This window comes from Equus caballus, chromosome 18 (assembly GCF_041296265.1).
Source record: "Equus caballus isolate H_3958 breed thoroughbred chromosome 18, TB-T2T, whole genome shotgun sequence".
Classification (NCBI taxonomy): Eukaryota; Metazoa; Chordata; class Mammalia; order Perissodactyla; family Equidae; genus Equus; species Equus caballus.
Window position 1 is genome coordinate 55,892,283 of NC_091701.1, and position 24,821 is coordinate 55,917,103.

The 24,821-nt window shown below is 42.2% G+C and overlaps 1 long non-coding RNA gene across 2 annotated transcripts in view; it reads left to right on the top strand.

Moving 5' to 3' along the window:
* The window catches only part of LOC138918720 (uncharacterized), a 44,921-nt gene that overhangs the window by 16,218 nt on the left and 3,882 nt on the right, over nucleotides 1-24,821 (top strand). For both annotated transcript variants that reach the window (XR_011428422.1, XR_011428421.1), the window contains exon 2: nucleotides 3,329-3,445. This is a non-coding gene — a long non-coding RNA (uncharacterized lncRNA). The remainder of the gene's footprint in view (nucleotides 1-3,328; nucleotides 3,446-24,821) is intronic.

Sequence of the window (24,821 nt, forward strand, 5' to 3'; positions counted from 1 at the left end):
TTTGCCCGCTAATGCACATTAACGCCAGTACACATTCTGTATTACAGATCCATAAAATGCATTTGCATAATATTGAAATTATAATCCCAAATGTGTAGTAAAAACCTTTATGAAAAATTGTTACTGCTCAGCTACTATACAGTGGCTAATTTTTAATCTTCAGCCTCTCAGCTGCAAGTAAAGATGGGGTATTCTTTAAATAAAAATCTCAGGAGTAGGAGCCTGGAACTTAACTCTCCCCTCTTTCGAGTAGAATCTTTTTAGGTGGAGGAATATAATATCTAAAGTGTTGAACAGTTGCCTTTACAGTGATTCTGGCCTTTTGTGGACGTCTTGACTTTCTAGATTAGGTTGAGAAGTATCTCTAATTTAGCCGCCTTGTATCAGCAACAGGATGAGTGTCTCTTTCATTACGCCACTGAGGGTCTCTTCCCAGTCAGTGAAGAAGCCTTCTGGAAAAGAATCAAAATGTCTGAGGTGGCAAATATTTTAGCCGAGAATACCACTGGTCACTGTTTCTTGAGTGCCGTCTCTGTGCTCTGTGCTCAAAGAACTCTCATAATAATTCAGGGAGGTATATATATATATATATATATATATATATATATATATATCCTTTATGATGAAACAGTCTAGAGAGGTTAAACACTTGCCAGGGTCTCTCACCTCTCATACCTGTTAACTCCCATCTTCCAAGTGCTGCCTCCAACAATAGTGTTAAATACAGAAGCTTGACTCTTCAAATGATTCCACAACTGTGTTTTCAAGTAATTTTCAAAGTTCCAAATGAGGCCTTCCAGAGTTAACATCACTTAGTTATATTTCTATCAGGTCGTATCCACACAGATCTTAGTAAGGGGAATCCCAATGGTTGGGCTGAGCTTTCACCTTGTGCTCAGTGGGGCCCAGAGGATGGTTCTGGATTTCCTCTATGGAAATGGTCATCTCTTGGCAATGGGCCCCTCTTGCCTTTTCCCACGGTCCTAGGCAGAAGTTTACCCTCTGTGCAACCTCAGGGGGTTCTACTCAATTCACATCTGCAACGTGACCAAATTGTGAAGCAAGGACATGTTCTCTGGTGCCGTCTCACCAAGCTCTACCTCCTTCTTCCTCTTTCTCTCTTCTGAAAAAGTTTACAATTGCAAGAAGGAGAAGAGAAAACCAGAGTCAAACAGGCCTGTCCTCGCTGGATGGGCACCTTATGCTAGTGATTTTCTACCAAGGACCGAGAGAGAATAAGAAATAAGACAAAACAAATCCTCTACTTTATTTAGGGGATTTGGTCTGGAAAAAAGTTTTCTTATTTTCCTAGTCTTATATTTTATTTTATTTTATTTTATGGATATTACACGTAAATTCAAAAGGTATAATAGTTCAAAAGTTCCTTTTTTTACTGTGGAAAGTAAGTGTCTTTTCTACTTCTTCAAACAAACAGTAGCATATTATACATGATATTCTGACTTGATTATTTTCATTTGTTAGTGTCTTAGAGATTCCTTTTACAAGGGCACATAGAGCTGTCTCTTTCTTTGAACACATCTGTGCCTTGACTTATTTAATTAGTCTTCTTTTAACAGATATTTATGCTTTTTCCAATTATTGGCCATTACAAACATTGCTACAATAAATCACGAATTCATAGGTTATTTTGAAATGTGAATAGATCTGTAAGATAAAGTCCTGTGAATGTTACTGAAGGGACTCAGGGTTTGTGAGCTTTTAATTTTGGTAGATTTTGAAAAACTTTCCACCATAGAGATTGCACCAATTTATACTCCTCCTCCTCCAAGCCACCACCAGCGATACAGAGAGAGTGACGTCGTTGAACCCTTTTGGTCAGGGGTTTATGGTAAGGAGTGAGTAGGACGTGAGAGAAGACAGATTCAGACGAGTGCTGGATAGAGCCCTCATGGATGGCAGCTGGACTGCTAGCCTGTTCCCAGGCATGGGACAAAATGAGAAAGACTGGGAAACTCTTGACGAGCCCATTCTCCTCATTTCAAACTACTCTGAAATAAACTCAAACATATGGCTCTCCTGTCTGCTGCTAAAAATCTCCAGGAGGTAAATTCCACAGCCTTCTTGGGTAAACTATTTGGACTTCTCACAACTCTTCTGAAAGTCAGGACATTTTTCCTTATGTCTAATATAAATCTTTCCTGCACACATCCACTTGCGAAAAACGTGTGCTAACATTTCCCCAAAGCAATGCAAGTTCAACTAGCTAGACAACATGATGCTATAATTTCATGGCTAAAGTATGTACCCTTCTTTTTTTTTAATAGCATACATCCCCTAAATCATTTTGGAAACCTTTAATGCGTACCCAAGGGATAGCATGAGTGTTTTCATTTTACCCCATATTTGACTTAGCTATGGACTTCATGGAGACTATGTGTGTATACTTTAAATTTTTGCCATGCTTTCTTGTTTTATTCTTATCATGTGTTATGATCATAGAATTATGATACTTTCTTATTAGGTTGCTGATTAGCATCGCTTTCTTAACACCACTTCTGATATCAACTGCTAAAGGAGACAATGTCACTGTAACTGACAGGCTTGTAGGTTATTTCTGAGTGTATCTTTCTTCTTCCGTCTAGATACAGTAACTATTTTAGGAACATTTGGCATCCAAAAAATTCCAGCATTGTGCAAATTAAAACATCTGCTTATACTTTGACACCCTCATTCTTCAAAGGTTAGCTGGATTTGTGGTTGCTTTGTTCAACAAGCCTGCTCTTAGAGCCCAAGGATGCACATTTAATTATTGGGAGGATATGTTTGACAGAGCTGTGGGGGAAAAAAATTACCCTTCATATTCAGACCAGCATTAACATTTTTATAGAATGAGATTGCCTGAGAGTCAAAGAAGGGGAAACTCCAGGAAAATAAATATGAATCTATTTGGTCACTGGTCTTCTTTTACTGATTTACACGACACCAACCAACGACTCTTTGCTCTGTTGCCTAGAACTCATCAGTTTGCTCTCAAACTGGCATTTCTGATTTCTGCTGAGGTTAAAGACAGCAAAGTAAACTCTGCTTCCAACAATAAATAACAGAGGGAGTTATTCTTTTCCTTCAAACAGGCTTTAGATCACAGCAGACAGCTACAACCAGGTGCATTTAGCTACATTTGTCATTGCCACAGATGCAAAACACGTAAAGAATCTGCTGCACACCGGTCTCTATCCAGCTTTTTTCCACCTTAAATATTCTTCCATCCCCAGTTGTGGTTGAACCATTGTCACCCAACACCATAAGGGAGGGCCGAGGTGCCAGTAGTAATGGCAGCATCTCCTGATTGGTTTGTTTATTTACACAGGTCATTGGTGCCAGACAGCAGACTGCACGCTGGAAGTCTTTCTGTATCGCAGGCCAAAGGCTGGTAATCTCCCCGGGCAATGCTGAGATAACACATGTCAAGAGGCAGCAGTGGCTGGTAAGCCAACTCATCACTCACCTCGTCCCACCGCCCTCCTGGCCCCCTATTGTTGCAGCCCTTTCATTGCTATTCCAGAAGCTGACAGACCTTGGCTGTTGGACTGGGAGGGAAGGGAGAGGAGAAGGGGGAATGCAAAACACATGCAGCAAGAGGGATGTGGTGAGGCAGGAACCAGCAGGTGAACAATGACTCATTTGGAAACCTGCAGCTGGGTGTGTGTTATTTGCATATCAGGGACCCTTTGTTAAAGTGGCTTGCCCAGCTGTGTGAGCGCGCATCGGCGGGGGACCGGTCTGAGGCAGGAGATGAATTCTCACAGAGAGCAGGGTTCCTTCCTATCTAATTTGTGCACAAGTTGAGGGAAGGTGCTCTCATTGGGAACCTGCTGCAGAAAAGCTGCGTGGTTCTGAGATTTATTCTCCTCCTGCCAAGTATATTATTTCCAAACTCCCCTTTTCAAGATCTTGCAAATTCCCTTGAAAAATGATTTCACAATTTAATGAAAACAACAGTGAAACAAAAGCCACGTTGATGGGGGACAGAGGTAAGGTTGGCTTTGAAATGAGTGACAAACCTCGAAATGAGGTGTGCAGCTTTGTATATTAAGCGATTTCTCTGCGGTACTTTTCCAGATGTGATGGAATACATTTATTTTTGTGCTCATCTGAACTGAAATAATACAAATGAGATACTAAAAAGATATCATTACGTGCAGAAGTAGGCAAAGAATTTAGAATCCCAATTTTGTAAGTTCACAGCTGTGCACGAAGCAATTCGAAACTGCTTGGAGTCTGCAGGTTGCCCAGGAACCTCTGTCAAGCTCGTATGGACCAGTGATGATCGACGTGTGAATCCTGCATGTTGATAGTTCAAGTCTACTTTATTTCAGGCAAAAATGAATAGCTGGTAGTAAGAAGTCTGTCTCCACCAAAAGGCTGCAGTACGGCTGAATACAGTCACTGCGGTAGTGCAATAAAACGGGATGAGTTTTAAACTACCAGATGGTACCCTGTACAGTGCCTGAAATAAAATGGAGAATTAGGGTGCCCTAAGGTGTGCACAGGAAAGGCAATTACATGAAATAAATGGGCCTCAGGCCTACAGGATGCTCAAGTATGCTACACAGGAGACAAATAGTACATCTGGTGAACAGATTTTATCACACACTGGAAAGCCATAAAGCACGCCGTGGAATATCGGATCCCCGTCTCACAATGACATTCTACCTGTGTTGATATTCAGTGCTGTTTATTTTAAAAGGTGGTGTAATCTCAATGATGTGTTTTAACAGCCTCCTTAACATCGTATTCTACTCCGTACCGTTTTTGGAGCCACAGACTGATACAACACCACAAGATTTTGTGGACAAATAGCCACCGCTGGCCGCACAAGATCATGTTTTTATTTCATTTATCTCATCACTGATGTGATTTTAGTAATAGGATTATACTTGTCAGCACTCCCTGTTTGGGAAAATGCCAACATATTTTTGATGCTGGTTCCCACATCTCCATTTCATTGTCTGTAACCTCAGGAGAGTTTCCCTCGACACCCGCACCCCTTTTTCTTAATGTTCAAAGAAAAAAGAGATTTTAGGAGGTGGGGGTTTGCCAGGAGAATTTGTTGGCGTGGAGCCCTTTCTTGTTTCTTTCTCCACAAATGCAAATCTGCTTTCTGTTTGAAAATTGTGTGTTCCTTTCCTATTGTAAAAGAGACTGAGGAACGCGTAAGGTTCATTATTGTTTTAAGAGTTGCTGTAATAAAATCCTCTCAGTACTTAAAGATAGTTTTAGTGTCCCTCCTAGGATTCATTCTAGCTTTGATAATTGGGTAATTGCATCCCCTCCCCCACCAATAAATATTTTCACCCAATTAAGTTTAAAACTATAATAAATTTTAAAGAATTATAGTCTAAAAATTCACACCCTAGACCCGGTCTTAAGTATGAATAGTTATCTTAAGCCGTGGAGCACTGCTGCCTGGTCACAGGCTTCCGTGCGTTCTGCGCAGCGTCCTGGCTCCTCGCCCCTGCCGCGGGCAGTGTGGCTTCCCTGGGCGCCAGGTTGGAGCAGGGGAACAGGGGATAGCTAGAGCCCTTCACTGCCGGTGTGGTTTTCGGAGAAGCAATCCTTCATTTCCACGTTCCAGTCCTTTGTTTCCAGACAGTATTATTCAGCCATTCATTCATTCATACCCTCTTTCGTTCATTCATTCATTCATTCACTCCGTTCAGTAACTTCTAATGGAGCGATGAGGCGCATGCGTGGAGTTGAGCCTGGGTATGGACTGGCGCCCAGGATCGACAAGGTGGCTGCTCGCGCAGAGCTTACCTTCCACTCCCTCCCACTTGCTCCAAATCAGTGCGTCAGGATCCATCTTCCAGGGCTTTATTACAAGTTAAGCCCTCTGTCGCACAAAAGCATATTCTCTCAATGCCGAAGGGCAGCTACGTGACACAGGGCACTAGCCACATCGTTTGGACGTGTAATACATGCAGAGCAGCACCCTGAAGACAGTTCAGGTTCACACGTCAATCTCCAGCCCACTAGAGACGCACAAACCTCCTGTGCCTTCCCTAACAAAATAGGAATTCAATCACAGCCCCCAAAGCCAGTAGCTTTTGGCAACACAGATCGCCTGGGGCGCTGGAGCCAACAGCAAGGACAGAAGGTCACCGCTGGCACATGGAAGCTGAAGTCTGGGAGAAGGGAAAAGAGCAGGAGACAGGCAGGGAATGGATTTCCCGGGGAAGAAAGAGAACCAAAGGGGAAACTCAGCAGGCCCAACTGGCGGAGAGGAGATGATGGCCTGTGGACTCTGGAAGAGGCAACCCTGAGGGCGTTGTCCAGATGTCCACCTCTTCTTCCCACCACCAGAACTTTCCTCAGATCTGCTCCTTACTTTCTTCCACTCCACCTCCTCCTCCTAGGCCAGCCGCTACTATCATGCTGCCCCCAAATGCCCAGACGTGCTCTTCCCTAGTCACTACCGCCTTTTCCACCAGCAACACTTAGCCATCGCTGTCCCATTCCCAGAGAAGCGCCTGGTGGCCCTGGATGCCCAGGGAGTTGTCCTTCAGATGAAAGGTCGTGAGAGAACAGTGACTTGAAAACACAAAAGCAGTGGTGTGAAGTCTCCAGGTAGCATGGTTTTAGGTGCTGAGTTCTATTAAGGAAGACGATGCCAAATGATAATATGAAGTTGGTGAAAAAATTGTGAGATATTTAGAGAAACTTTGGCTTCTAAAGCTTTATCTGAATTTCAAGAATTTCTGAGGACAACAGGGAAGTTGTTTTAAAAATTCAGGATTATGATACCTGAAAAAAAATCAGAATCTAGTCACCTTTGCTCTTCAAATAACTTTCTGATAGGTAGGGGGTTGGTGGTGGCAATTGAGGTTGTCAAAGAGGAAACATCTAAATTTTGAAATTCAACAGCTGAGCCAGAGTGAAAACCAATCTGGTCTTTGGTTCATTATATCATATGCAGAAGTGATCAAGATGATGGCAATAGTACTTCATGTTTTATTCACTCTCAAAATATTTCACTTGATTTCAAAGATCTCATTTGGGGAAATACAAGTAATGCGTGTAAGAAAATAATCTATTTCAGCGAAGGGCAGGAAAAGATGACAGGGAGGCATTTGTAGGGAATCTCTTTTGTGTCTGGATTCAATTTTTACCCTATTCAGATTTCTCATCAGCTCTTGATAAAGAGTACAGTTAAGTTTCAGGCAAGGGTAGGGGATGACATGGATGGTTACACGTTTCTAGGAAGCTATGAGACAAGTGTGGGGAGGCAGGAGTTCTGTTATGAAGTGTGTAAGGTTGTTTCAATGTCATTTCTCCAAAGGCGGGTTGGGCCACAGGTGGCTGCTTGCTGCCCAATGCCCATCGGTGTGTCACCTGCTCTGAGGGCAGGGTTAGCTGAAGAAAGGGTCAAACCAGAATTAGCCAAGGACCATCCCCCGCACACAGTCCAGATGGAAGTAGCCTGAGCAGATGTGGAGAAAGGTCGTCTCTGTGGCAGCCATCGCTAGGCGCTCTGCCAGGGAGGCTGTCTGGGACTTAGTGGACTGGATGCAAGATGTCAGCATCTCTGTCCTGCACTGCTGCACCAGCAATCAGTGAGTCGCGCCCAGCTTCACAGAGCAAGGCGTTCCAGCATGATGGATAAAGCCAGAGTGGATGGGTCTAACGCCTCCTGCTGCTGTTATCTAGCTGTGTAAACTTGGGCAAGTTATTCCGTCTCTTTAAGCCTCAGTTCTCCACTCTATGACGTGAACATGAAAATAGTAATATTTTCCTCATAAAACTATAATGAGGAATAAATGAGATAATATGAATAGAGTGCAAAGTACCTTGACTGGCTCATAGTAAGAGCTCAACAATTTTTAGCTATTCTTACAAATAATAACTCTGTAGACAAGGATAAATGGATTAGAGGTATAGAGAGAAGGAGGGAAATGAGGCTTTCTTTGGGGCATTATAGAAAAGCAACAGAAGGCATATAAGAGAAAAGAGACTTGAAAGATGCCAGCATGGGTTGGAGGACGTGCAGGTGGTAAGAAATAGACTTAGATTGGACCCACTCTCCACCTGATGTTACAAAGTTCTCAATCATTGAGGAGGCTCATCCAAGGAATGGGGATCCTTTGGGATAGACAGGAACAAGTGTTGGGTGTGGGAGAGTAAGTCAGAAACCATTCTAGAAGCTGGCTAGGTGACAATAAGTAATGAGCATTGTAGGGCAACTTACTCAGTAGTTGTTGGATGTGGTGAGAGTTGGTTCACAGATATCATGGTACATGTGGGTATAAAGACGGGGGAAGTGGGGAGATGGGTCCAGGGGGTAATTGTTCCTAATTCCTAATAGCCATTAGGAAGGAAAGCAAAGCGAGGACAACTCCAGATTGTCATCACAGGGATGTTGCCAATGCCATTTAAAGGTCCTTAGAGACCACAGGATCTGCAGAGTCTCAACATGTGGATGAAAGTGGGGCAAATGGAAAGGTTTCGGGGTTGTTGGAAATTGGTAACGTTGAGGAGCAGGAAGAATCTCTTCAAAGGGCCTCAATGAATATAAATGGCACTAGATGCTGGTATTCAATTTTTTAAAGGTGACAGAGTAACATGGATTTTAACTTGCAGGGAAAACAAGAAATGTAGTGAAAATATGTGACTTGATTTGACCTAGAGATAATTCCAAAATGTTCTGAAGATAGAAAGGTTTGAAAAACTAGCTGATGTGTGAGAATGCACCAGCAGTAACGTTGGATGAAGCAGAAATGAAACCAGACTGTAGAAATACGTTGATGCCAATTCCATTAACTAAACAAATCTGAGATTTGTAAGGCTTTGAAATCAGTGAAGACCTTGTTATATATAGCTAACTTTTCAGTGCTGGATAGGAGAATGATAAGAAATGGAATTTCTTGAGACTATACACAGAAGAGAAATAGGAAGAGAGAAGCTAACTATATGAAAACAACCTCCATAAATGAAAACTCCATATGTGCATACTATATTTCATAATATTATCTTGCATAATAATATTATAATATTATACTATATTTCATAATAGTATAATATTATACTATCTATTTTCTCACCACCCTTTCTCATCTTACTGTCTTGAATTCTGAGTTCTGTCTTTTTGACTCCACCAACTCGCTTCTTTCAAAGATCAATTGCCAAATCCACTTACCTGTGTACATACACTCATTTATTCAATGCATATTTACTAAGCGTTGGCTACATATAGGGCCCTGTACCAGATCTTCAGTGATATAATCCCTGCCCTCAGAGAGTTTACAATCTGGGGAAAAGGCAGCTGTACAAGATTAATAAATATATAACAAGACAGAAGATCAATATTATGAGTACTATAAAGACAGTGCTTTGAGGGTATGGAATATGAGGCAGGAGCTATGAATTTTCACTAAAGGGCTTCATGGGCCTTTGGGATTTCAACAATGAAAACAGGAATGTGAGAGGATGTTCTCAGCAGAGGGACAGGAATGAGCCAAAATGTTTTGAGGAAATGACAGGAAGTGGAAAGGTCAGGGAAGTGGAAGAAGCACCTTCCAATTGTGGAAATCCTGGTATGCCATCTGATCAGGTCTACATACTATGAAGATATTGCTCTTGGCATTGTGGGGCAAACAGAGAGAAAAATAGTCCTGGAGTGAGATGATGATGCCCTGAACTGAGGCTGTAGCAGAGGGAATGGAAAGGAGGGGCTGTGTTTGAGAGCCACTGTGGAGGTAGAATCAATGAGACAGAATGACCTGTTGGGTGTGGGGAGTGAGGGCAGGGTTGGAACCAAGATTCTTTTCGGAGTTCTCATTCTCTTTAATTTCCCTCCCATATGAAATTGCTTACTACTCCCGGCTTTTTAAAGCTTTCTTCTTTTCTTTTAAAGAGGCAGCACTGTGCTGCTTCTCCTTCTGGTCAGAAGCAAAAACTTAACAAATGATCTTTGGTAAGAAATTTGGCTCTTCATTCCAACATCCATCTCTCTAAAAGATTAAGTGATTTATGTGACTCAAGTCAAGTTTGAGATCGAGACCATGAAACTTATTTACCAAGCTGAGTTCCATCCCCCAGGGAGTCGAAAGAGGAAGAGATTTGGTTGCAGGTGTGTACAGATGTGAGTTTGGAGAGTTGAAATGTTTCTAAGACTGTCGGCTGGAGAACTTAATGCTTCATACCAGCAGGCAAAAAGAGTTTAAAGTCATTCCCAAGATAGTGAGTTTTAAATAAAGATATGATTTGGAATGGTCAACATATAAATCTTCTTACCAGGCTTCAACTTGAAGCATGAGTTTGATCCAACAGACTGCAATGAGTCTTTAAGAGCTATAATGGCCCATCATGTCAGAGGCTATTTATGGATTTAGAGAGTCTTCAGATATCTGGATCTTGTGCAAGCATGATAAAAGCTCTCTGAATTTTTTGCCCAAATAAATGAGTGCTTAGCTAGCTGCATTTCTTAAATTAAATGACTCAGCTATTGTTCACGTGTTGTAAAATACCCAAGGGTCCTAGTCTACATTTTGGAGTAATATGCTGCAACATTTCTGTTGGAAGAACAAAGCAGTTTGGGAGCTGTAGGAAATCACTAACTTCTATTTTTGTTTTGCACAGTGCTAACTTAATAAGAAATATGCTGCTGAGTACAGGTTTTTACAACAGGCATTTCTCAGTGACAAACAGGGGTGATGGGAGCAAAATAGTCTTGTATTTAAAAAACTGATTTGAGACATAGGCCAACAGTCTTAAGAACCAAACATTTTGCTAGATTCTTAATTGATAGGACTTATAAGCTAATGATTGTATAAATGAAATGTCGCCTGTAGAACCATTGAGTTCTCTCATTCCTAGGAAGCAGTTGAAGAATTTTTTTTGCTATCTCACAAACTCTCTTCTTTGATAAGGGGAAAAATTAGTGTTTTTTTCCTCTGTATCTTCATGAAATACTTGTCATGATATGGAATTAAAGTACCCCTCTTCATTCAATGTCTGAAAGAAAGTGTTTTATAAATAACTTGTGGTAAATAAAGCTTTTTGACAAGTAGCTGGTACTGGAACATCCACCTCTGCCCGAGGACATTCAGGCTCCTCATATCTTCCATGTGCCAGAAGCCAAAGCGCTTTGGCTCACTCAAAACCAGACACCAAAGGTTTTCTGATTTGTGTCAGACAGGTAAATCTAGGGCCCCAGGGATCATTTCTTTAGGGAAAAAAAAAAAGCTTTTCCAATCTATACTTTTTGTGAGATCGATATTGAGGAAAAGCTGAACATACAATATTTCTTTCTTGGTTTTGTCCTGTAATGGCGGCCATGTTTGGAGCAAAGTCAGAGAGCCTGAGGAAGATGGCTGCAACCATCACCCCTGCTATAGCCTTCCAGGCAATCTCCTAAATCCCCGGGAGAAAGGCAGAGTTCTACAGCTTGCTGGGAACTAGATGTGGGGACTAAGAGATTGAAATAAGTGGGGGAAGAACAAGAGGGCTGTATCTTCCACTTCTGCCAAAGTGACCCGTCCTGCCTTCCAGTCAAGCCCTCCTGGGTTTGAAGAAGGAGTCGTTGCTTTACTTATCAAGGAAAGATTCAGTTTTTCTAAAGAATCTAAATATGAGAAGCCTCAGCTTCTGTTTGCACATGATTTAAGTGACTAGTCAGAGAACATTAAAAAGCCATATGTAATGGAGGATCCCCTAGGAATCGTACGGAATTCCATTTCAGTCAGAATTCTAGATAATACAAGCATGCATTTAAAGAAAAGTAGAAAGTTGGTATGTTGGTATGGGGCAGCAGAGATGAAGACTTGGTTGCAAAGGGAAAAGGGAATCAATTGAAAAAGCTAAGTCCTGAGTGCTCTATAGTGATGCTTCAGGAAGAGTCTAGAATCTCCTGTAGGGATTGAACAGCTTTTCAGGCATATGAAGCCATAAACATTTCCTCACTTGTGAAAACATTTAATCTCCAGGCAAGAAGGGAAACTCATGAGTACCTTCCCTTAAGCTTTCTCCAATCCAGATGTCTAGGTGAATGCTTACAGGGAGTGGTAAAAAGCCCTCCTTGAGTTTTCCAGCCTCTTACTAATACTGTCCTCCAGCGTGGGACCACCAACTCCGCCTGGATTCAGGGCTCAAGGGATTGGCAATGGTGTGCATAGGTCTAAGGGGTTATCTTTCTGTTCTGGCCACTAGAGTTACTTGGGGAAGGAATGGGCACCAGCAAAGACCATTGAGCAGAGAAGGGGCATGACTAGAGCTGTGTTCTAGAAAGATCATTCTGGCAGCAGTGCAGAGGAATGTATTAGAGCAGGAAGAGGATGATGGCAGGAACCATAGTCATGCTTCAAGTGACAGACAATGAGAATTTGAAGGAAGACAGTGTCAATTACCTTGGCCCACCCATGACTACAGTTACTGCTACCAAGAGCAACCATGGGCCCAACAAACCTCCATATGACCCCAGACTATGTCACACCCACCTTAGTGACCTCGGTGTCTATGCCTAATTTCTCCCATGAGATTCTCCACACCTTCCTCAGACATGAGTCTACGTGTCATAAGCACGTCTGCCTCTAATAGATTTTAATGTGCATTCCTTCCCATAAGAGACTTGTGGTGAATTTACAGTTTTCGCACAGGGCCATTTCCTCATCCTGCTCATAACTAAACCCAGAAGATCTTCTTTACCTCTATCACATTTAACTTCTCATCACAAAGGCAGGTGGTGCAGGCCCAGACTCATAGTGACAGCCCAACAAACAGCCTCTCTCATTCAGGACGAGTAAGAGGAGGAGATCCTACAGCCAAGATCAGTGTGGACTCATGCAATAATAATAAAATGATTACAGCTTTGTGCTTTGTACTGAGCACTTGCTTTGTACCAGACTCTCGGCTGTGTTTTATGTATTTTTTGTCATTTAATTCTCACAACAACCCTAGGAAGTGGGTATTGTTAGTATTTCTATTAAGCAAAGAGAAAACCAAGGTTTAAGTAAAGTTCAAGAAACCTTCTTAAATACATCTTAAACTTATACAGTATTATATGTCAATTATAACTCAATGATACTGGGAGAGAAACACACAGTCTACTACACATACAAAAAAAGAAAGCTACTTAAAGTTCTACAGGTAGTAGGCGGCAGAGCAGGGGTTCAAATCCAGGTCTGTCTTACTCCAGAGCTCAAGCTCAGCGACCTTGTGCCGTGAAGAACATTGGCTCCTAGTCATTACCTGCACAGACGCTAATCTATTTCTGGTCCAGCCCCATGGCGTAAAGTCAGACTAAACCAAACTGCAGGCCTTTCTTCCAGTCTAATTCAATAGAGGAAGAAGAGCCTGTCCCAAGTCATGAAAGACTCTCTTAGGTTTAATACAGCACTGGGGATCTGGATCTTGGCAGAAGGCGGTTGATCAAAGGATCCAGACCAGATGAACTCACCACAGCGTGGGCCCAGCCAGATCCTGTGAGAAAGGCACAGAATGTACTCAGCACCCAGATGTCCCTTCTTCCGAGGTTGGTAACTGGACTCATCCCAGTCACCTTGCAGGGACTTCTTGGCATAGACAGTTTCCTGTCCCCCATTCATAAAACTTATGAGCCAGTAGACAGTCTTGGCAGAATTATAAAAAGGCTCAGGTGAGGTTTTGTACCTGAGCACTGATGATATGCAATTTCCCAGAACATGGGGCAGTCATGTCTGCCAAGGGCAGTGGGTCCATCAGCCAGGGCTCCAAGATCAAGACTGTACCTGCCACAGTGAATTGTCAGTTAAAAAAAATCACGCAGTCCCAAATGAAGAAGGTACTCCTGGTCATCAGTTAAGAGCACACTACAAAGAACCTCTAAAAAGTCTGATGGCATAGAGAAAGTAAACAAAAGATTAATATCCAACATTTGTATGCAAGCAATACATCATTAATGATCATTATGGAGAACTTGCTTAGTTCAAATGAGGTTCCAGAAGACTGGAAGCATTTCACTGTAGCACCAGTATTTATAATAGCCACCCTGGGGAACAGCAGGCCCATCAACTTGACATAGCTAATATGCAAGGTAATGGAAACAAGTAGAGGTGAAACGGAGCCACACGGACACTGAATTATCTTGGGAGCCAAACTCCATGCAAATAATTAGAGACTGTCCTGTTTATTAGCAGAGTGGAGAGGACGTTCCTCAGACACCTTAGGACACATTTTAACTTACCATTTGAAGCTGGCACATCAAGTTGGCCTGCTGCTTAAAATCATAGCAAAGAACACTCTGTGACACTGATGGAGGACAAACAGCTTCTGATGAAAGTGGAGGAGGAAGTTTCTTGGTAGGGTTCAGGAAACAGCATGATGTCGGAGAAGAGGGTGGTTTGGATTTTAGTCCTAGTCCCAAGAGACTCACTGTGCAACATTTTTCAAGTCACTTAACCTACCCTTTTATGAGTTTCCTCGACTATCAAATGTGGATAATATTGCTAAACCTCCTGTCTTATGGTTTGTGTAAAGCAAAATAGAAGAGCCTATTTTAAAGTGTTTGTAGAACATAAAACAGGGGAGGGAAATGCAAATGGCTCAATGAGCCAACTGGCATGCATGGAGGGCAGGAGGGCACAGTGGGAATTCTGCAGACTGGCAAGACCTGCCCTCTGAAAGGGCCCTATGGCTCTCTCCCAGTGCCGCCTTGCAAGAATGCGGGCCCGGTGTATCCTTCCCTTTTTTGTGTGTGTGAGGAAGATTGTCCCTGAGCTAACATCGGTGTCCATCTTCCTCTATTTTGTATTTGGGACCCCACCACGGCATGACTTGATGAGCAGTGTGTAGGTTCACACCCAGGATCTGAACCTGCAAATCCTGGGCTTCTGAAGCAGAGCGTGCAAACTTAACCACCACGCCACCGGGCTGGCCCCGGCTCCTCCCATTTTAAAGCAAAATTGGAAATAGCATTTTTTTAAATGATACATCTCTCAATTTTAAAATGTAGCAACAAAACCAAAAATTTCTAAAACTCTGTTCATGCAGACTGCATCCTGCTCACGGGCTATTAGTTTGCAGTCTCTCCCTAAGGAATCATATGGTGTAAGAGCAACCGGAAATTTTATTAGTTGCTAATAATAATAATTGCTAACGTTTATAAAATACTTACTATGTACTGGCCACTCTTCTAAAAGTTACATGAAGTAGTCCCAGGAAGCCCATGAGACAGTAATTTTATAATCCCCATTTTGCACATGTGGAAACTGGGTGAGATTATCACTGGCTCAAATTATCCAAATTTTATGGAAGCCTTAATTTTTTTTCTTTAGTTCAGCAGAGGGTGTGATGTAGAAGTCCCCTATTCTCAACTGTTCTTAACAAAATCCTTCGCTGTGACCATTCCAAGGAAATATTTTCTCAAAGCGTGGTTAATTGTAGATATTGCCTATAAATAAATTCAGAGAATTTGTCCATATTTCCTCTCACACATTTACTTTTCTTTATCTTATCCTGGCCCATGGAGTTAGCAAATTGGATAAAACTTACAATTCGCTTTTATTTAATGGGACAAAGCAGGGAATGGCTAGGGAAGGCAGTTTCTTAGCCTGACTTAGATGTTAAAGTAAACATGAAGTGGAAAAGGTGAGTCGTACAATGTCAACTCCGTCCCAACTTCAAATACAAGGTCATTGAGTCTAGAAGTAGCACCATAATGTTTCATCTTCTTGTTACTGTGAATTAAAGACTCCACCAGAAGTCTTTTATCCTGGAAAATATCTAGAGAGGGTCTTCAAGTTCAAGAAAGGTATTTCCAGGAAGATCTAGGAATAAAGACAAAGGTCCCCTACTGTGGAGGAGAAGGCCTCTATCTCTCTGTAGGCAAATGGATATCGGGTTGATGAATGAAACATGGCCTTATTGTCCCTGTCTCCTTCTCTCTCAGTCAACCTCTGTCAATATCTTTGCTTATTAGCCTGACTGCCAGAAAGTATACGAAGAACGGTTGAAAAGCAATGTTCTTTGTGAAACAATTAGCAGAAAATGATCATTTGTTGTGATGATTCGAAAAGGACTAATGATGGAAGAAATTTCCGTTAACCTACAATCCTGAGGTGTGCAGAAGCCTATTGTTTCCCAGTTCAGTTTGTATTCCTACCCCTCCTCACCCTCCGCACTCTTTTTTTTTTTCTGCTTTATCTCCCCCAACCCCCCCTGTACATAGTTGTATATCTCAGTTGCAGGTCCTTCTAGTTGTGGGATGTGGGACGCCGCCTCAACGTGGCCTGACGAGTGGTGCCATGTCCGCGCCCAGGATCTGAACCCTGGGCCGCCGCAGCAGAGCACGCGAACTTAACCACTGGGCCACGGAGCCGGCCCCCCTCCCCACTCTTATACTTCTGTTTTCTGGCCCCAGCCATCTCCAACATTCTCTTGCAGTATGGAGATGGAGGGCTCCCTGGCCACAGAAGACAGTTAAAAATATCAGAAGGAGCTGGCAAAGGAAGGTCATAGCAAAGGGAAGTAAGAAATGGAAAATTACCAAGGGTCAGTGTATGGCACTTGGGTGATTCTGGTGCACGCGAGTGACCTACGTGGGCAGGAATGAAAACAAAGTGGCCAGCCCAGACGTCGAGGAGCCACAGTGCATCTCCTCCCAGTCCATGGGGCTCAGGGCCTTTACCCCTTCTCTTCCCATCACAGGCTGAGTGTTTCCCCAAGGAACCAGGGAATTAGAACGGGATGTATGTAACCCCCAAGGGAATGTGAAACAAAGGCAAAACAAGAAAAGAAACTTCCCTTCAGTTGCCCGTCACCAAAAGGGCATTCATTCTGAGAAGCAGAGAGAGTTCTCTTAAATGGGGTTTCCTTGGCCTGTAAGAGGGAACTAGTCAGTGAATTCTCAGAAGCAGTGACAAAGAGTCTTGGGATTATGACAACGTGTAGGTACCTTTGATATTAATCATGAAAAAAGAAATGGTAACCACTAGAAAATTCCCAAGGATGGGTTATATTGGGACAAAGGGGAGATGGTACTGATTTTTTTTTTTAAAGATTATATTTTTTCCTTTTTCTCCCCAAAGCCCCCCAATACATAGTTGTATATTCTTCGTTGTGGGATCTTCTAGTTGTGGCACGTGGGACGCTGCCTCAGCATGGCTTGATGAGCAGCGCCATGTCCGCGCCCAGGATTCGACCATCAAAACACTCAACCGCCTGCAGCGGGGCGCGCGAACTTAACCACTCAGTCACGGGGTCGGCCCCATGGTACTGATATTTTTTAAGTGAGTAACACACCTCCCCTCTGCACCTCCCAAAATGCAAGCGGTGGAGCCTGTGGGTCTTAGGCTTCTACATCACATTTGACTGTGTCAGTATGCACAGAGCTTTGGGATGTGCCCAGCACTATGCTGGGTGTTTCTCTGAGTGGCCGTTAAGAGAAGGGCTTTTTTCATTAAGCAAAGGCACCACATTTGGGAATGGAGCTAGTAGGGTCAGGAGTGGTTTTCATGATCCTCAAACTTAATGGGGAACTTATGTCCTGGTCCTTGATTCGAGACAGGAGAACTGTCTTGTGCACATTCCAGAAGTGGGCATCCCAGAAAGTGAAGATATTTAAGGCATCTCAGGTATCACAGAAGTTTTGGGGCTTTCAGACAGCTTGCAGCCCATTGCAGGCCCAAACTTAACGCTCTGCAGAGAACTAGACCCAATTAAACTACGGACTGCTTTGCAAGTACCAAGTTTCGTGCAACTTCCAGTGAGGAGTAGAGGCAGGCACGGAGCAAACTGAGCTGATTCAGGAAAGGGAAAAATAGATTCAGAATGTAAAAAACAGGGTTCTTTGATGGGCTGAGGAACTGACACATGGAAAATGTAATGCATTATTGACAAACACGTATGCTGGCTGCAAAAATAATTAACACAAGCAGAAAAGAAATAGGAATGAAATGGAGCAGAAAGACTTTGAAAGATTGTGAAGTGGTCGCTGAAATTGCCAAGGTAATGTCAGAGAGATGATTAAAATTTTCCAATAGAACAGGTGAATAGGTAGTTAGGAGAGTGTGCTGTAAACTAAGAGAGAGTGGATCATTATAGGAATCTGCACGGAGGTACTAATCAGCTTTTTATGTGCAACTCTGCCGTGCACATTTTAGCAGATGGAGGAAGCTCTTAAAAGCTGATAGCTAAACTGAGTCTGACTGCCTTTCTCTTCTATGAAACCACCCTAGAATGGGTACTTGCTCCAAGTGAGCACTGCAGGACCAGTTCTCAGAATAGAATTCCAGACATATCAACATGCTCACAAAGCAAAGATACCTGCAAAACTCTAGGACCAAGGGAGAGGAAGGGGGAGATACAGGAGGTTTTAGTCTTCCTAAGCAGAGACGCCTGGATGAACAGGCTCTAAGCAGATAAGCCGGAGGCTCAGTAATCAGAACTCAAAGTGAAGATCAAGTGGCATCGAGGAGAGATTCTTCTGCAGGCCAAACTGTACGCATGCATGCAGGCACGAACACACATTCTTGTAGAAACTGTAATGCTGCCATAGCAAAAACAATTAGATGGTGGATTGTGGGTATGTTAGAAGGGAATAATTCTTCATGATCAGAATGACTTTTTCGCTCATTCAACAGAAAGAGACTCTTACTTTTTATTTGTTGGCAAAGCCAAATTAGAAAATATATATATCTTTACAACCATAGGAGACAAATGAGTGATACCAAATATCACTAAAAATGCTATTAATCTATAGTGATATAAAATTACCATCTCAGCACAAAGAAAGCCTATATAATCTGAATTTCTCTAGCATCATAAAAACGAATGAGAAGCGAAATTGAGAGTAAGTGTGCTTTTGAGATGCTGTTAAGAGTTACATGCATTGTTAACAAATGTGGCTAGACAGACTGGTGATTTACCTTGAGAAACAAATTTATAGAGACACAGAAAATTTCCAAATGGGACCAACTCATTGCTCTTCTCATTGGATGATGATGCCTTTGAGGGTGTTATTCTCCTTTCTTAGATATTTAATTGTGACTGATTAGCCGTTAGCTTTATGGATTATTTCCCCCTGTTTTCATTTGCTCATTTTCTGTACATTTCAGAAGCCAAAATTAGCTTGGGTGGGGTAAGAGTGTGCAAGGAAGGGGATAGAGGTCAGGGGTTTCTTTGTTAGGCACCAGAGGAGCCTGAGGGATCCAATTGGCTAGCCAGTGAAGAACACAAAACACTGTGGCTCCATCACTAGGAGACCCTTCCCAAATCTGAACCAGGCTGACCATCTGTTAGCCTTCCATCATCTCTTTCTCAGTCTAGGGGAGTGGAATATCTAGGACGTTTCACAAGCCTCAGGAAGAGCTGGAAGAGGGTAATGGGCAGGTCAGAAAGTACAGGGAAATGGCATTCAGCTATTGACGAGGTGGGAGGCTAATGAGGATATGGAGGTGGAGGGGCTGAGTAAGGTAAAAAGAGAGAGAAATGGGAACAGGAGGGAAATGAATGTTTTTACTTCTTTCATATATAAAAAAAGAAAAAGTAAAACAGGAAACCGACCACCATCACCACCACAACCAATAACACTTTGGGGAAACTTAGAAAGGGACATGTGACAGTTTTAAATTGGTTTCAAAGGTGGTATTGGAACAGCATATTAAGGTGGTAAAACGTTACCACCTTGCTACCAGTAACCTCAATTTGCTGCTAGCCAGAGGGAAATGCAAGGAATGGTAATGATAGCTTTTTCATTTTTGTTGGCTGCCTTTTTCTACAAAGGTTTTAACAACTATATTGTAAGACCACATGCAGGAAATCCTGTGAGATGATGAGGGGCTCTTACGTAGAATCCTGTTTTACTAATAGGAAAATATGGTTACAGAGCATACAGTCTCCTGCCTGGGGGCACATAATGAGAATAAGTTTAATCCAGAAATAGAATTGAAGTTGGTGGCCTAGTGGTTAAGATTCCGCGCTCTTGCTGCCTTGACCCAGGTTTGTTTCCCGGTCAGGGAATCACACCTCCAATCTGTCGATTATCGTACTGTGGCAGCTGAGTGTTGCTGAAAGCTATGCCACCAGTATTTCAAATACCAGCAGGATCATCTATGGTGGACAGGTTTCAGTGGAGTTTCCAGACTAAGACAGAGCAGGAAGAAGGACCTGACCACCCAGGTCAGTGTGGTCCAAAGAATTTGGCCATGAAAACTCTATGAATAGCAGTGGAGCATTGTCTGATACAGTGCTGGAAGGTGAGAGGATGGCGTAAAAAGATAGAGCAAGGTTCTGCTCTGCTGTCTGCAGAGTAGCTAGGAGTTTGAATCAACCGGAAGGTACTAACAGTGAAGAATTGAAATCTCACTGCAGTCCGTTGCTCTTTCCATGAAACTGAACCAGGCGCAGATTCCCAACATTCCTATTGGCAGACACTAGCCCTGAGAACACGGGGATGCTGGGCATGGCCCTCTGTGTCCCAGGAGAAGTTCCAGGGACAGATCTCAGTTAGTGGCACCTGAAGCTTAAACTTACGGGACACTCTTTAAGAAAAAGAATTTAAAAAGATGAATGCAAAGTTAGGTATGAACAGGAAAATTAATTTGAATGAGTAAAGAAATGGCATCAAATCAGAAATCTTATAAAACAAACAAATACTGCAAATTTAAAAAAATCCAGAAAAATAAGACTTTATTTTCATTAATTAAGTACCTGATACAGTTCTATAATGCTAGTTTCCCTACATTTTTTCACTTCATACTCTTTGCTTGCCTCTTTCTACAATAACAATTTTGTAATATTTCCTAGAAAGAAGATAGACAAGGAATTCAGTCTTTCCTCTAGCATGGTTGATCAAAATGTGTTTATTACTGACAGTTTCAAAAAGTGACTTTTTGCTTCACTCCTTTATTGGCAATGCCAAATCTGTAAATTCCTCAGAAGTTTCTTGCCTGAGAGGTGTTTCTTACCTGAGGCCCCAGCTTTTGGAGATGGTAGGCCTCTGATTGAGCTGGGGACTCTCTCCTCGTACCCTACCACCCAGCCCTGGGTCCTCACCTCCCCCTTCCTCACCAGGCCTGACCTGGGGAAAGGGGGTCAGGACACCAAGTGGCCACCACCAGTGGTAATGAGCAGAGCCTGGTTCAGATACTTGACGCTGAAGGCAAAGATGGATCGGGATGCTTAAGGTGGCCTACCAGAAGAAGCTGTCCTTAGGGGCCATGTGGATGGAGAAGTTATGCCCAGCCGGCTCGCCCAGCCAGTGGCCCCAGGACTACCACAGGCAAGGGCAGTGATGCCCCTGAGCTGAGGCATCTTTGTCTCTTTGCTCTGGTGACTGCTTTCTCCTGCAGGTAACGCATGAACCTTGCAAAAGACCTTGAATTTTCAGCTTCTCCAGCTATGCTGTGACTCCACTTTTACTTGGCCCTGGCCACATTACAAAATAAAAGGCTTATTTCCGGGACCTCACTTTCTCCTTGGAGAATTTCCTGTTCTGGGAATGTAACTGCAGTGGAAATTCACAGATGGGGCATTTACGATAATAAGTTTTGAAGCTCAAAAGAACTTTTCTAACCAATCAATAACTCCCAGATTTTGATCAATCCTCTTAGAGGACAGACTGAATTATCTTTCTATTCTCTCTATAGTAAGTAATTACAAAATTGCCATATAAAGAGTCCATCAAAGAGAATGCAGCCAAAAAAAAAGTATAGAAAAAAGGTATTGTAACGGTGTGACCCCCTCAGCAACCCCAGAACCCAGAGGAGATACCCCTATCCCTGAGATACCCCAAATCCTATGGGGACTTGCTCTAGGCTTCCTAGTGGAGCTGATTAAGAAATGCTTGCCTTTCAAATAAGTGCCTGAGTACCACTTAAGGTGCCCCATACCTTGAGTGACTGAATTTAGATCAGAAATGTTTAAAACAAAAATCCTCAAGATTTTAAGGAACGTAGCTGCCACTGTGGGATTCCATGGAACCAGTAGGGAAGATATTGTGATGTTGGAGGATTTCCCTCAATTAAGTCAAGAAATAGATACACCTATCACACGTATGTCTAAAATCAACATCAAGTCTGAGCTTAGCAGGTTTCGATCATCTACCAACTGTATGACCTGTAACAAATTTCATAACCTTTTTATTAGTCCTAGTTTCCTCACCGATTAGAAAGGCAATGATGCTATGGTTATAGTTAGCTGAAAGGATGTGAAAGCATCTATCACAGTGCCCTACATATGGTGCTTAATAAATGTTACTTCCTTCCTATGGCTTTACAATATAGGCTCTTGAATTTTGCAGACAGCTTTCTATGGTGTCTTTCATCTTTACTAAATGCTCCATTTATGCAACTTGAGTTCCTGCTGAAACCCTAGAGACCCCATTGTTCTTAAGACCTTAGTAATTCCTGACTTTTGCTTTATCTTCTTCACCCAAAGACCAAACCCTGAACTCTTGCTTCCACCGTATAGTGCCTGTTTTGTGTGATGTTGACACTAATCCTTAGAAGAAATGCGCTGACAATGTTATGTCACTTCTTCATGTAGCTTTGATGTTCGGTCTTCCTGAAAGGACTGGCTGCACATCTCGAGGGGAGGATGAGGCATCATGATACAAACTGACCACTTCTTCTCCTACTCAGACTTTGTCAGGCTGCACATATTTCTACTTTTAGGAGTGCCTGCCAGCAGTTAGGAGTCATGCACTTGCATATTGAGTGGTCTGTGCCAAAGCTGCCCGTGTCTGATCAGATACCACGTGCTCTGTTTTTCTGAATCCTTTCCTTTGAAATGGATGCTGTAATGCTTCAAAGTTTTCTGATATTCAGCAATGTACTTTTCCAAACCTCTTCCTGAAGTAGGTCGATTTTAGGGTCTGCAGTAGAGTTTTTATCTGCTCTTGGCTGTTAAATGTTTCTGGCTCATTTACTATTATTATTTTTTAAATTCTATGTCTGCTCATAGAGGGGGCAGTTTGCTGGGGAGAAGAAGAAAGGTAAGGTAGGATTCTGGCTCAAAACAAGTTGATTAAAAAGTGGTGATTTTTTTTCGGATCCTTGGCCTCACTCTCAACCTGAGATAGTTGTTTTCAAGGTGAAAGGAGATGGCCAGGAATCAATGGGCAGGCCTGTTGGGATGTAAGAGTGATCAATGTGGGCACAGTCTGTATCAGCAGTGCCTTCTGAATGCAAAGGGAAAGAGTACCACATCCTGGCTTCCTTCAAATTGATCTGTGCTCCTAAACTTAAAGGAACAAGGAAAATGCTCACAAGGATTCTAACTTGAACAAATAGGCTTGTGGCATTAGATACCACCCTGAGGTCTTTAGAGTCAAGGCACTGGCTAAACTTTCCTTGCTGATAAATGTTTTGGTCACAAAGTTGTACCCAATTCCGTTATCTGTGCAATGCATACAAGCTTCTTTGGTTTGTAGCAAGACCGTTTGTACTAAAGTTATTAAAAAAATCACTGATCAATTACTAAGATGTATCCTCCTAAGAAATAAATCCCTGTCGTGACCATAGAAGTAAACAGACTACTCAAAATAACTTGGCAATTGAAGGAAACCTTGGAAATAATCTAATCTAGTCATTTTACAGGTGGGAAAACTTAGACCCAAGTTGCTCATGTGATTTGCTGAAAGAAAGTTAGCACACTCTCGCTGTTTGCAGACGACATGATCTTATATATAGAAAACCCCAAAGAATCCATTGGAAAACTGTTAGAAGTAATCAACAACTACAGCAAAGTTGCAGGGTATAAAATCAATTTGCATAAATCAATAGCATTTCTATACTCCAGTAATGAACCAACAGAAAAAGAACTCAAGAATACAATACCATTCACAATCGCAACAAAAAGAATAAAATACCTTGGGGTAAATTTAACTAAGGAAGTGAAGGACCTATATAATGAAAATTACAAGGCCTTTCTGAGAGAATTTTATGACGACATAAGGAGATGGAAAGACGTTCCATGTACATGGATTGGAAGAATAAACATAGTTAAAATGTCCATTCTACCTAAAGCAATCTACAGATTCAACGCCATCCCAATCAGAATCCCAATGACATTCTTTACAGAATTAGAACAAAGAATCCTAAAATTCATATGGGGCAACAAAAGACCCCGAATTTCTAAAGCAATCCTGAGAAAAAAGAACAAAACGGGAGGCATCACAATCCCTGACTTCAAAACATACTACAAAGCTACAGTAATCAAAACAGCATGGTACTGGTACAAAAACAGGTGCACAGATCAATGGAACAGAATTGAAAGCCCAGAATTAAAACCACACATCTATGGACAGCTTATCTTTGACAAAGGAGCTGATGGCATACAATGGAGAAAAGAAAGTCTTTTCAACAAATGGTGCTGGGAAAACTGGAAAGCCACATGTAAAAGAATGAAAATTGACCATTCTTTTTCACCATTCACCAAAATAAACTCAAAATGGATTAAAGACCTAAAGGTGAGACCTGAAACCATAAGGATTCTGGAAGAAAACGTAGGCAGTACACTCTTTGACATCAGTATTAAAAGGATGTTTTCGGACACCATGCCTTCTCAGAGAAGGGAAACAATAGAAAGAATAAACAAATGGGACTTCATCAGACTAAAGACCTTCTTCAAGGCAAATGAAAACAGGATTGAAACAAAGAAACAACCCACTAACTGGGAAAAAATATTTGCAAATCATATATCTGACAAAGGCTTAATATCCTTAATATATAAAGAACTCTCGCAACTCAACCACAAAACATCAAACAACCCAATCAAAAAATGGGCTGGAGACATGAACAGACGTTTCTCCAAAGAAGATATACTGATGGCCAATAGGCACATGAAAAGATGCTCATCATCGCTGATCATCAGGGAAATGCAAATCAAAA